This window comes from Lissotriton vulgaris, chromosome 5, assembly GCF_964263255.1.
Source record: "Lissotriton vulgaris chromosome 5, aLisVul1.2, whole genome shotgun sequence".
NCBI lineage: Eukaryota > Metazoa > Chordata > Amphibia > Caudata > Salamandridae > Lissotriton > Lissotriton vulgaris.
The window spans coordinates 552,327,150-552,342,498 of NC_141693.1; the positions used below are offsets into that span (position 1 = coordinate 552,327,150).

General features: G+C 42.2%; 1 pseudogene; it reads right to left on the bottom strand.

Annotated features, from left to right (window-relative positions):
- LOC147711227 (uncharacterized) overlaps positions 1-14,989 on the bottom strand; it is a 103,009-nt pseudogene extending 88,020 nt beyond the window's left edge.
- Positions 14,990-15,349: the final 360 nt, after the last annotated feature.

The following is a 15,349-nucleotide window of genomic DNA, read 5'->3' on the forward strand; positions in this document are numbered from 1 at the left end:
AGTTCAAATTGCAAAGTTTTCACAAAATATATAGGCAGGTGCGCGCACTCGGTCGCACACGAAAGCCTGGAAATGCGATATCCATTTTATTGACAACTGTTGCCGAGAGTGCGCACACTGGGTCGCGCACGAAAGTTTAGTAAGGCTATTTTATTTACAGACAAATTTTAATGTGTTTAAAAAAAGGCAAGGTACAGACTTTCGAATTCTGTATCGCTTTACAAGGAGTCTCTATGCAACTTGAACAGTGAAGAAAACGGCTTATTTTCGAAAAAAATATTGCCAGAACTTTATTGCCAAAAGTATAGGTTGCATACACGACATTTTTCTGAATTAGCATTTTAAAACCCAAGAAATTCACAGAAAAAACCATAGGTTTTACACACGTTATAGTTAGGAAGTAGCATTTAAAAAACCTATGAAATTCACTGAAAAAACCATAGGTTTGACACATGTTATAGTTAGCTGGAAATTTTACTGACATAAAACCAATGAAATTCCACGTTATAGTTAGTTGGACTCACTATAACTTGCGCGTGCAATGCACTGCTGATGACGTCACATATTACATCACTCATGACATGGTCAGTGACATCACTCATGACATCACTGATGACACCATCCAGTGAATATGTGTCTTTCTGAAAAATAAATATTAGTGAGTTATGTTTAAATATTTAAATATATATATTAGTGTTTCACTTTGTGTATAAGTGGCTACATGTGTTGGTAAGTAGCTACATGCGTATGTATATGGGTTATTAGATATTTTTATTAGTATCAGTATGAGTGTCTATATGGTTTGGTGTGGGTATTACTTAGCACATAGATGCATGAGTGACTGACTCTCTGTTTGTATGTGTTTTGAAGACAGCATATGTACAGGACTGTATGGGTGGATGAGTGTCTATATGTGTTTGTTAGTGAGTGAATGACTGTCTCACTAGTGTCTTTATCAGTAACTACATATGTTTTAATCTAGTATATATGAATATTGATGTATATAAGTGAGTATATGTGAGAGTAAGAGATTGTAAGAGTTCCTGTTTAAATAAGTATGTGTTTCTATAAGTGATTGTTTAAGAGAATAAATATGTGTAATTTTCAATAGAAGTAAGGTGGAAGTGTGTGTATAACTCTATATTCAAATAAATGGATGTTCAATAGTTTATTTGCACGTGTGAATATGTGTGTGAGTAACTTTTGGATGACTGTCGGTGTGTAACAGGATGTATAGGTGTATCACTTCATATGATGAGTGAGTATATGTATGAGTGACTATATAGAACTGTTGGTGAATGAGTGGATGTGTATATAGATAGTGGAATTACTGAATTGCTTGTTTTAACTGATATAGGTATCTCCATTTTTTTTAAATTTCAGTTTCTATTGTTGAATATGTGTCTCAAGGGTTACATTACAGTGAAAGGAGGTCTGTCACTATGTCACAAGGATGGTGTCATGAGTGATGTCACTGACCATGTCATGAGTGATGTAATATGTGACGTCATCAGCAGTGCATTGCACGCGCAAGTTATAGTGAGTCCAACTAACTATAACGTGGAATTTCATTGGTTTTATGTCAGTAAAATTTCCAGCTAACTAATGTGTCAAACCTATGGTTTTTTCAGTGAATGTATATATATGCAAAAACAGAATCCAGGTAAATGAATCCAGACAAGCCCGTAGTTCATCCGAAAGATCTTTATTCGGCTAGCACAAAAGTCGAGGGATAACGCGTTTCGAAGTTTTTCTTGGTCATCTCAACCCACTATTTAAAGGTGTAGTCACATAAAAAATCATAAACATAGAAGACATTTCTCCTTAATGCTCAAAACAACGTATTGGCTTCTGTATCATTTAATGTCACTGGCAGAAATTTATACAAGTTTTATAAATGTGAATAATGTGAAAAAACCCTTTTCAGAAAAAGGTACAAAATGACACAACCAGCTCTTTTTTTAGAAGAGACACTCCGTTCAGCAGTGAAGTTTTACAAGGTCCATAATTTCGGTATAGTACCCATATATAACATAATACATTATTTCTCCAAAGACAATTATGGTATAGTACCCTATGCCTATTCAATGCAACTAGCTATACATAATCGTGCACATTTCGTTTGCAATAATATAAATTTTAAATAAGAAGAACGTGAAATTCCCATGTGTGGACGTCACTCAAAAATGGTGTCCTCTTCTTTTCAACCTAAAGAAAGAAGAGGAAATAGTTCATTGATTCTTCTTGTGAGAAAAAGGTCTAAAAGAGTTCATAATGATATTTGGAGGGCCTAATCAGTATTATACTGTGTAAACTTCATATTTGCTAGTAATTATAGAGACTGGTGCAAGTTTAAAAGAAAAATGGTTGGGGGTTGAGAGTGTGCGGGAAGGGTAAATAAAACATGGTCAAAAAGCACTTCAATACGCTCTCAGTAAGTATCCACAAGTCAACTCATAATCCAAGGGTGTTTATTCCAAAAGAAACAACATGTTTTGGTTTACCAAAAGCCTTGCTCACGTCAATTGGAATAGTGCTCACAACTGTGTTAATAAAGCATTCGGCCATCAAACAGTCACATGTATATTGTAAACATGAAAAAAGGACTGAAAATTCATGGAGTTCAGACTGAATACGAGCCGGCGTGTTGGAACAGGCAAAGATGCACTTATTGCAATAAAGCAGAATCCGTCTATTGCTGCACAAATCCAATAATTTACAAGTTTAAGCTTGGACACACAAGATTTTGTATATATATTTGTCATGGTACGAAACTGGCACATATTGTGTAAAAGGCACAATTAAGCACAATTCATTATGTGGCGAAGAGGCATTTCATATCTGTCCAGTAACGTCTGTACTGCTGACATGCAGAGAATTCAGGCTTACAAAATATACAGCCAATTTGATAACGTCTATACTCAATGGTTAATTACTAAAATGTTGTCAAACGTTCATTACACGCAAATTAATAGCATAAACCATGAGTGTGGATAAATCTCTATCAGTGATATCATCATAATGAAATAAATAACATGTTAAATACACATAGTAGATTTATACCAAATCTCAACTGGACAAGGGCACACATGTACAAGCCTAGACTACCATTTTGTATACTCGTGTCAGTCAATGAATAACCAAGAACTATGTTAAATACACACAGTCTGTATTTCTAGTCCATGTTTGACACAACACTAGTGTCATAACAATTATTGCCAAATGTTCATCATAAAAACGCTGTGCTCAGTGATGAAGAATAGACAATAATGGCCCGTGCTCAAAACATATGGTGAATGGACCAAATAATTCTCCCTGTTGAGTAAAAGAAAACAATAACTGTAACCAGCATAAAATGCATTAAAAATTCGACAATTCTCATACATACACTGTACATGGAGGAATCTTGCAATAGAAAGAGAAGAGCATAAGTATATATTGACATTTTTAGCGCATTACCCTAAACCCTAAAACACTACCCCTACACTACACATACACTACAGCACTACCCTAAACCCTAAAACACTACCCCCTACACTACAGATACACTACAACACTACCCTAAAACCTAAAACACTACCCTACACTACACATACACTACAACACCACCCTTGCGATGTAACAACTTGAGTACTAATGGTACGCGTTGTAACATCGCAAGCGTAGTAATGCTTGCGAAGTAATGGTACGCGCAGTTTGATCCACGCAGCTGTTTACTGTTGTTGTGTCATTCACATTTTCTTCCGCCTATTACAGTATACAGCAAGAGGTAATGTCTAACTAAGACCACTTCAGCCACTTGCTGTCTTCACTGAGAGTGACACAATCTGCTCTTTCACAAACAGAACATATCAATATACAAAGTATTTCCTTCATTGCTAGGTACTACTCTGGTAATTTGGGCGTTTGGAGACCAGATTTGTTTACCTTTCAGTCACTTGTTTGTTTTGGTGTCGGTGAGGGCGCGTCAAAACAAACACCAAAGCCAAACGGCTGGCATCCAAAGTGAGACCTATTGGCTTTGGATTGCGTTGGTCATCGTCTTTTGTATTGTCTCAGTGACCAAGAAGCGGCCTCTATACACCAGGAAAACTTATCTCCATTGGACATGCCTTTGCATAGATAGTAAAGGGCTAGATCGCAGGCTGGTGGGCGGGCCTCTCAATCCCACCCAGTATAGACACCTTAATTCCCTTCTAAATCTAACACAACAGTCTATTTTATTGGGTTGTGTTTGTTGTGCTGTGTTTGGTGTGGAATGTTTGGCGTGGAAAGTTTGGCGTGCTGTGTTTAGTGGGGAATGTTTGGTGTATGTGTTTGGCATGGAATGTATGTCGTACTGCGTTTGGCATGAAATGTTTGGTGTGCTATGTTTGTCATGGAATGTTTGGTGTGCTGTATTTGGTGTGGATTGTTTGGCGTGATGTGCTTTGCGTGGAATGTTTGGCATGGAATGTTTGTCATGCTGTGTTTGGCAAGGAATGTTTGTCGTAGAATGTTTGTCTTGCTATGTTTGGCATGGAATGTTTGTTGTGGAATATTTGGCATGCTATGTTTTTCATGGAATGCTTGTCATGCTGTGTTTGGTGAGGAATGTTTGTCGTGGAATGTTTGTCGTGCTATGTTTGGCGTGAAATGTTTGGTGGGCTATGTTTGGCGTGGAATGTTTGTTGTGGAATGTTTGGCATGCTATATTTTTCATGGAATGTTTGGTGTGCTATGTTTGGCATGAAATGTTTGTCATGATGTGTTTGTCGTGGAATATTTGGCGTGCTATGTTATGCGTGGAATGTTTGTCGTGCTAAGCTTGGCGTGATGTTTCGAGTATCAATCTCACGGGCACACAGAGAAATTCGACCTTGGCATAAATCATGTGCCGTGGGCAAATTCCTGCAAACAGTGATGATTGCAGTAGTGACGGCTTTATGCACCTCATTAGAAGGGTGCCCCGAATCTGCTTGCACTAAGACACACGGCGGAATACCTCCTCAGAAGCTTCTTAGGATGCCAGAGTTTGGCTGTGTTGTTTGTGAATGCATAAAATAGTGTTACTTCAGCATACGAGTTTGTCTTGCTGAGTGTGATTCTGTATATTAATCTTCCATGGAAGTATCCCCGTTTTAGTTGTGTTACGTGTTAGTGTGCATCTCAGAAGCACAGGCCTTTAAATTCCATACGTCATAGGTACCTCTGCCTTGCCTCAGTACGGATTCACCTTCCCAAGGTCCTGTGCGTGTATGCATGTAACCAGCTTCAACAACTGGTCATCGCTATCGGGCAAGTGAAGGTACTATAATGTCATGATATCAGTTGAATTACGGTAAATGCTGTTTATAACACCGTGGTTGTGATAAGTATTCAAGAGGCATGATTGGGATTATTGCTAGTCAAAACACAGACAGCACTACAAATGGCTGGTGGTCTCACTTGTGATTTGCAGGAGTAAGGCTGCACTACTGATGCAAAAGACACCGGATGTAATTGTTACGGCGGGATTTTGATCTCTTATCAGATCACTATAGATCTAGATCCCAACTCAGGTCGACTGAACCTTTGTTACCTGTCATAGAGTAAAAAGCAATCCACTACTAGGTTAATCAGTTTAAGACTTGCACAACTCTGAAGAACCACTTACTACGAATAAGTTTTAAAAGTTGTATTATAAAGCCAAAGATAACTGGAGATACAAACATCTCAATATAAGGTTCAAAAGATACACTGGCATTAGTACAAACATGAATTCTCTAAATGCTCTTAGGCGACAGAAGAATATCACCAAAACTAATTCAAAGATCATCAAGGTTGCAAGAATGGACACAAGTTGTAACTTGTGCGACATTTACAAAAGGGAAGGAAAATTCAAATTAGACTGTCCCTACACTAGACTAAGTGACATCCCTACTTAGCAAGATCTTAACCTAAAAAGGTGTCAGTCGTGGTGACTTCCAAAGAAGATCACTCACTTTCCCTTAGTCTTTGTTGTAAATCTGTGCATCGCAGTTATGCGTTATCTGCCTACCCATCCGCTCTCTTAGGTTCCTCAGGCCATCTGCTCTGCCTCCACCCAGGGGTGCTGTCCCTAATACAAAATCACAATTGCAGTAGAAAACGCCCCTCAGAGACGCCCCTCACGTACACCCCTCACGTGGTGTCGGTTCTGGCTTTTTCCATGCTGATACTCCTCTGGACTCATTGTTAGCGTTGACCTTGCTTCTCAGGCTCTTCTCCGGCAAGACAGTACCCCCCAGGAAATTCCTGAACCCTCCTCCAGGCCTGTGCCTGTCTCCCAGAACAGAGCTCTATTCATCACCCACTTGATTGGAACCCCCTCGCACCTGCAAACAGACACCCATGAAGTGGGCCCCAAATTCCGGCCTCCAGCTTATCTCCTAAGTCGTAAACCTTTGAGCATGGTCCACAATTTATGCTTAACACGACCTGATTCTAACTAGCACATGCAGATCAAAAGAAACAACCTTATCTCTTCAGGCCTACTAGAATTACATGAAACGGGCCTGTGCACACTATGAACCTTTATTTCTCAGCCTAAACAGTATTCTAACTTATTACACACAACTGGTTATAGGGAACACTTCTATAGAACGTATATTTTCAGTTCTATGATCTATAATACTTTGAATTATGACAACAGTAATCCATATCATGTGAAATTGTAAAGGCACGTATTCTTTCTCAGTGAACTGCCATGAGGCCTACACATTTCTACGTTTAGCAGCATTACATTCTCCTCTGCAACAGCCACATAACATGGAATTTAATATCATTCTAACATCTCTAAACACTCCTACATTAGCTTTTCATACTGATATATGCACTCTATATTAATTAAACACTCTTATATGTATGCACTCTATAAATTCGACACTCTTATGTGTTCCTTTAACTAGACTGGTGCAACGTGCTTGTAAATATGGTGCACCTCTACATTTTACTTGGTTTGCGCTCTCTCAGTTCCCCCTTTGATGACCTTTAGAGGTCATCACCATCACAACACCATCCCTGAGGGTATGAATTGAATCAAACAGAACTCGTTGCAGTGCTCCCACGCTTCATCATCTCTAGAGCCCTCAGACTCCTGTACTGGTTATCCTGCATCGCAGCTAACCTCTGCTCCTGCTCTCTCATGTATCTTTGCAACCTATTTGATCTATACCATTGATACAGCCACACCAACCCCCACAATGTGATTACACAAATCACTATTATGATGATAGGTTTCAGTATGTACCAAATGAAACCCTTCCCTAAGTTGGCAAACCAACCTCCAACTTTACCCATTCCATGACCCACTTTTTCCCACACATTCACCTGTGTCAGATCCTCAATCTCATGATGAATTTCAGTGATGTTCTGTATATATTTTTCAAGAGGTTTTGAATTGTCTGGAATGTAAGTGCAACATTCCTGGACCTTCAAAGCCTTACAGACTCCCCCCTCTTTGGCTAACAGAACGTCTAGAGCAAGTCGGTTCTGGAGAACCATTGCCCTTATCGATTGCATCTCTCCCTCCACCAGCATTAGTGATCTAGCAGTACTGGCAGACAACCTATCTACAACTGTTGCCAATCTCCTAATCTTGACATCATTCAGTATTATCCCTAAAAGAGGGAACATAGCACCAAATACGTCTCCAATTACCTCATCATTGCTTACATCCCTTCTCCCTCTGGCTTGAGTTCCTCCCTCTATGATTTCTAGATCCTTAGTATGGTATATTTTGGGGAAGACAATTGCTAAATAATATGATCCGTACCAATTATCCGGTAGTTTCACGTATGCAATTCTTCCACAGACAAAATATACATTCGGGATCACCTGCATTCCCTTCAAGAAATCCTTTGTATAGTATTCTATTTGGAAAGCATGTTCACAACTTACTTCTCCCACAAACACATTCTCATAGTAGGTTTTACCCCTGTATATACATAGTTTCCCTCTTTGCACTCGATCTAAAGCTATTGGACCATTACTGCCCTTCCTTTTGTGTGATTTTTCCTCCTCGGTCCAATCTGTTTTCCATTGGCCTGAAGCCCTATAAACTTTTTCTCAATTTCTGACACTTTACAAGTCAAATTATTTCTTCGGGCATATGAAGTATCCAGCGTTCTCCAAGGAATGAAAAATTTCCTTAATCGATCTTCACTCTTATAATAATCCCACTTGTTCATGTGCTTGTAGGCCGGGACCTCTGGTAAAACAATTTCAAAGTTTGAAAAATAATACTCAAAGCTATCGCGTCCATAAAATATACTAAGCAACAAACGACAATGGAAGATGATGGTACCTAATACCTTCGTCTACAGAGGCTGGCAATTGCATGCAGACATAACAGTCCTTTGCATCCATAGCATCAATGTATTCATAAAGTAATTTAGCATATGCATTTGATTTGAAATTTCCTTGTGATTCATCTACGTGCAACCTACGAGTTTCTGCTGCTAGCAAAGCTTTATCTTTCTCGGTATTGTCCCCCCTTTGACCAGCAGTAGTAGGTTTCGGTGTCACTACAAATTTTGCTTCTTTTGTTGCCTTCTCTTCATTTTCATGTCCCACTATATATGATACAGTAACTACTAAAACTATAAGAAAAATTACTCCCACTAAAAGTGTGCCTACTATGCATTTTGCCTTGCGGTTCGGGTTGCCGGCCTCCATGATCTCAAGACAGTGTAGTCCTATTTTTCTGCCACAACACAAAGTCTCTTTTCTTTGCTCCTTCAACAGTGTTTTCTTTGCTTATTCGGTCTTTTCGAACCACACCTGGAAGCTGATAATCCCTTTTGCAAGATCAGTCTTTTGAATTATAGCAACAGACAACCCTAGCCCTTCTCCGTCCACTAAATGGAAAAGTCCCTAAATTTCTTCTTCTTCCACTTGGCGCTAGGTTATCTCTCAATCTGTTTATTTACAAAGTCTTTAGCAGTCTGTAATCATGCGTGTTCCAGCGGCTCTAATCACGTATTCTAAAATTTCTAAGCGAAGAATGATCTCCTCGAGTGCTGGCATCGTTGGACCAAAAGTCGGAAATTCTACTCTGTTTAAAATCAGTTCTCTTATTCTGCTCAGATAAGGAGGATTGGGGACAGTGAGTGTCAGCAACCCTTCGATCTCAATTCCAGGTACCAACAACACCACTTCCAATGTTATGATTGGGTCAGTACTGGTCACTGTCACTTCCCTCACCCTCCCGGATCTCCGTGCACTGGACATCTGCTGCTAGGTAGGTCCACTCAGGAGTGGCGTATCTTCTGCAGGGCACTCGCACCCTCCTTGATCTTCTTGGACCCTCCTGTTCTTGATTCTGTGCACCTTCGTCCAGATCTGAGTCTTCAGATATAGGAGCAAGAGTTCTCTCTGGAGTTGGCTTCAAGCTCAGCCTCTTCTTCCTTTCAGGCCAACTAGCTTCTCCCCGCCTTGTTCTCCTATTTCTTGTCCTCACACTCGGTTCTTGATCACTTTTTACTTGATCAGTGTCTGAGCCGTATTCACAGCAACTTTCTCCTTCTGTGGCAACTTCAGTTTCACTGTCGTCCTGTCTTTCTTCCGCTTGATCTGAAGCACTCCCAGCTTCCTCCGACACCCCACAGCTGGACTGATCCCCTTTAGTGGATCGCCGTCCACAGCTGGATTTTCATCTGTGAGAGGAGCTGTTTCTTCCAGGGGTACTGGAACTGGTATGGGAGGCGTGAATCCAATTTGGCAGCCCTCCACACTTCACAGCAGTATTCGTTGTCAGAATTATCTGGTAGGGCCCCTTCCAGCGCACGTCTAGGCAGTTCTTCCGGACGTGCTTCTTCACCAGCACCCAGTCACCAGGGCACAGGTCGTGACATAGGTCTCTGGAAGATGGAATTTCAGCAGCCTGCACCTGAAGAGACACAGAATGAATGACATCAGAAAGTCCCTTGCAATAATCCAGGATCAGATCATCTGTGTTATTCAATAAAGCTGTAGTTGGAACAGATGGAAGTCTTATTGCCCTCCCCATTAGAACCTCGTGTGGGGAGAGGCCTGTTCTCCTGTCTGGTGTGCTATGCATACTCATGAGTACCAAGGGCAGGGCATCAGGCCAGCTTAAGGACGTCGATGAACACACTTTGGCCATTCGGGATTTTATAGTTCCATTTATCTGCTCCACGATCCCCAAAGCCTCTGGTCGATAGCTACAGTGCAACTTCTGATCAATATTTAATGCAGAGCAAAGCATCTTCACAACTTCACTGTTGAAATGTGTCCCTCTGTCTGATTCCAAAGAGGTTGGCACCCCGAAGCGTGGTATTAACTCTCTAAGCAACAACTTTGCTACTGTGAGTGTATCGCACCTGCGTGTAGGGCATGCCTCGACCCATCTGGAAAATATGCATACAACCACCAGAACATACCTGAGGCGGTTGCTTTTTGGCATCTCAATAAAGTCTAATTGCATTCGGTTGAAAGGCCCACCAGACCTCCCAATGTGACTCAATGTAACTGGTGTCCTTTTCCCTACGTTCAATTGCTGACATGTTACACACCTTTGACACACTGCTTCTGTGGCAACTCTGAACTTTGGGTTATACCAAGTCTGCCTAAATACCCGCAGCATGGCATCTCTTCCTAAATGTACTGGACCATGTATCTGTCGTGCCATTGGACTCACTAATTCATTTGGTAATACTGCCCTTCCATCTGCTGAAATCCACAAATCCATTTCACTTTTTACACAACCTGCAGTTTCCCATGTCTTTTTCTCAAAATCTGATGCATTCTCTTGCATGTCTTTTAAATCATCCCAAGTATCAACTGTTTCTAGCATCATGTTTAACTCTGTCTTTTCCTGAGTCCCACCCACTTCCACTTCCGTGAAAGAGTATCCTTGCTCCGCACAGTAGCGAGCAACCTCGTCGGCATAACGATTTCCTTGGGACACAAAATCTGTACCTTTGGTGTGTGCTGCACATTTAACAATGACAATTGCTGCCGGACCTTGTAACGCTTCTAACAATAGTCGCACAAACTCCCCATTTCAAATAGGCGAACCTGAAGAAGTCATGTAACCTCTCTGAGACCACAATTGCCCAAAGTCATGAACTACACCGAAACCATATTGGCTATCTGTGTAAATGGTGACTCGAATTTTGCTACCTGCTCAACAGGCACGTGTCAATGCAATGATTTCGGCTACCTGAGCGGAGTGTACTCCTTCCAGGCAAGCGGCTTCCACAACTCCAGTAATGGTGCAAACAGCATAAGCTGCTCTCAACTGACCAGTATCGTCTCTTACACATGAGCCATCAACAAAGAAAATTTCCTCAGGGTCATTCAACGGCTCATCCACAATATCTGGTCTTGGCTTGGTGCATAGTTCAGTCACATCAAGGCAATCGTGATCTTCACATTCTTCGTCTTCTATATCATTAAGAAGTGGCATCAAAGTGGCAGGATTCAAAACAGAGCACCTCTTAAGGGTCACGTTCTCCGCAGCAAGAATAACTTGCTCGTAGCGCGTGAGCCTATTATTGGTCAAGTGCTGTGACTTGGTCCTGGTCATTAACAGTTCTACAGAATGAGGTACATACACCACTAATTGATGTCCCATCACAATGCTTTCACACCTTTCAATGCTGACACCCGTTGCAGCAACGGATTTGAGACACCCGGGCAACGCTGCGGCTTCTGGGTCTAAAGTAGCCGAAAAATATGCAACTGGTCTACCGGCATTTCCATGAATTTGTGCTAGGACTGACAAAGCACAACCTTCTCTTTCGCAACAGTAAAGTGAAGTTGGTTTTTCATAATCAGGCATTCCCAAAGCTGGAGCACGGCACAAGTCCTCTCTCAGCTGTAGGAACGACATCAAACAATCCTTGTCCCATGGTACCGGATCACTCACCTCCTTGTGCGTCAGTTTTTGTAAGGGTTTTGCTTTCAGGGAAAAGTTAGCTATCCACTGTCGGCAATAACCAACCATTCCTAGGAACATCCTGACCTCTCTTTGTGTCGTAGGCGAATTCATCTTCATGATCGCCTCTATCCTGTCTGGTGACACCTTCCGCTTTCCTTTTTCAATTCGGTGACCCAAGTACTGTACTTCTGTCAGACAGTACTGCAATTTTCTCGGAGACACCTTATGTCCATTTTCAGCTAAATGGTTCAGCAAGGCGATGGTGTCTATCTTACAAGCTTCTTCTGTTCCTGACGCAACAAGTAGGTCGTCTATGTACTGAACTAGAACCGAGTTCTGTGGTAGTACTAGACTTTCAAGATTTTTCTTCAGTAGCTGGTTGAAAATCGATGGGCTTTCTGTATACCCCTGTGGGATACGACACCATGTTAGGACACGATTTTCCAGCTTAAATGCAAAAAGAAACTGGCTCTCCTCATCTAATGGAATTGAAAAGAAAGCCTGGCAAAGATCTATCACAGTGAACCACTCAGCTTGGAATGGTATCTGAAACAATATCACTGATGGATTCGGTACCACTGGACAACATGAAACAACTATGTTATTAACCCTTCGGAGATCCTGTACTATTCTAAATTTCCCGCTAGGTTTCTGCAAACCCATAATCGGGGAGTTGCATGGACTACCCACGATTTCCTTCAGTATTCCCTGCTGAATCATGGAGTCGATCACGGGTTTTATTCCTGCAATCGTCTCCGGGGTCAATTTGTATTGAGGCGTTCTTGGATATTCAACATTTGGTTTTATCATGATTTTCACTGGTTCTACTCCTTTAATCAATCCTATCTCTTCTCCAGTGAAATTCCATACTTCAGATGACACAGTATCTCTTAAGTCCCAAGGGAGCTCTTCCACCGTCAGGGTAGGATACAGTTCTACCCATACTCTTGAATTTGCAACTTTAAAGGTGGCATCATCATTGTTAGTCTGTACCTCTACTCCCTGAGGCGTGCAGTATATTGTGCAATTTAGTTTGCACAATAAGTCTCTTCCTAACAGACACACAGGGCTAGAATCACATACTACAAACTGATGTTCATCGCTGTAGTTTCCTATTCTCACTAGCACTGGTTCCATCAAAGGGTTAGTCATTCTCCTATTTGCGACTCCTACCACTTGAATTGTTTCCCCCGACATTGGCAGATCCGGAACCACGGCTGATCTCAAAGTTGATCGAGTAGCTCCGGTATCTTCTAAGAATGTTGTAGGACACCCCGCCACCTCAGCCTCAACAAACGGTCCTCTTTGGTCCACCTATAGCACTGCCCCGAGGGTACAGTCCTCCTCTCTACTCACACGCCGTCCAGTCAGTGGATCAACGTAGTAACACTCTTCTCCTCCTACTAAAAGAGGCATTTGTCTATAGGTCTTGCCCCCTGTCGTAATCTTTGGTGGTTGCGGGAAATGAGCTCGAGGAGCCGAAGTCCCCCCTTTGGCCACCTTACCCTTTGGTACTGTCACCCCTTGGACTGGAACGGTCTGAACTTCCTCCTCCTCTACTTCCAGTTCTCCGTTTTCAGGGTTATAGGGACACTCGCGTTTCCAATGTCCCACCTGGTGACACTGGTGACACTTTGTCGTCTTTTTCAATGTAGCAAAGTCTATTCTAGGTCTCGGATTTTCCTCGTTGTCCCTATTCTGACTATTTGATCTCCTTCCCATCGTCCCTGTTCCCTGTTGCTGCTGTCCACCCTTTCCAGCCGACTGCATCTGAACCATCATCAGCTTCTCCTTAAGTTTCTTTGCTTTGGAATCTATTTCATTACTGCAATACGTTGCGTATCTCAAAATTTCATCCAATGGTTTGTTTTGCCAGCAAATTAAGTGTTGCTGAATCATCAAACAAATATCAGGTCTCAACCCCAAAACGAACTTCGATACAAACTGTCCTATGTCTTTGGGGTCCATTACATCTAATCCACTGTATTGTTTGAACGTTTTCAGCAATCGCTCATAAAATTCATGGACTGTTTCCTTGGGTTCCTGTCTAGTTCGGTCTATTTTCACCCAATCTATATCTTGCGGTGACACCTTCTCTTTCAGCCATGTCATCACCTTTTCATATATTATCATTACTCTTTCCGACGGTCCATTAGTACGAGCATCTCTTTTTGGTTCTGCTGTGGGCCATTCGACACTAACTTTGCATGCTATTCACAAGTCTCCTGGGACCACAATGTCGAATAAAGTGTTCAAATCAATCCACAGTACTTTTGAAATCTTGACAAACCTCTCTACCTGTTTGTACCATTCTACAGGATTCTCTCTTAACTTCGGAAATGAACTGGTAAACGCAGCCAAATCTCCCCTACTCCAGGGCACATGTACATAACTCCCATTTGCTATTTCTCGCAAAGGGAATGCCTCCATCCGCATTGGCCCTCCCTCCGGGGACATCACAATCGCGCTCCGCCTGACAGTCCCTTTCTTGGACCACCTTTCTTCCCATTTATCCAGATCTCTCCATGCTCTTATTCCTGTGATCAGTTCCCTTATGTGTGTTTTTAATCCAATTGTCCTCCTCTCATCCAGGTCCTGATCTGAATAATGCAACCTATGGTTACCCTGTAATGCCTTTGTTCTCGACAAGTCTACCATATACTTGTCTGCCAGTTCAGACAATTTCTCGTGAGTTGCTCTTGCCTTTCGAGTAATATCCTTTGCTATAAACAGCAGTTCATCTTGCTCGTACATGTCAATCCTTTCTAAAGGCAACGTACCATCTATTATCTCGTCCAGGTCAGATTTTAAACTGGTCACATCGAGCCTTTTTGCCTTTATCACAGCTTTCAGTGTGCTGTCTCTAGAGAGCCCATTTATGTCTTTCCCATCACAGCTCTGAGTCCTACGTCTGGGCTCAGGTGAGTTATGGGGAGTCCTCCCATGCTCCCATCTCTCCAGGTCCCATGCAGTTCTATCCTCTCTTGGTGTATGGTGAAACACTTCTCTACTCCCCATAGTCCCACATTTCCCATTCTGCCTGGTTTCTCTAGGTGCATGGTAAGACACTCCATTATTCCCCATGCTTTCGCAATTCCCCTGTTGTCCATGAACGCTCGACGCATGGCAAGACCCTTTGCGGCTCACCTTGTTCCCGCGATCCCGCTCCTGCCCATGGTCGCTTGACGCATGGTGAGACACCTCGTGGCTCCCCATTTTCCCGCGATTCCAATGCTGTACGTTATCGCCAGGTGCATGGGGGGTGCACTTAAAGCTATCCCTGTACTCTTGCATCCTTCGGTCTCCCTCACTGTGAATGAGACTAGACGTCCCTCCACACTCTGTACTTCTACCTTCTCGCTCCTGCCTACTTCCACCGTGGATATGACGGGTAGCTCCTCTACTCTCCTGACTCTTACCGTCCCACTCCTGACCGCTTTCGCT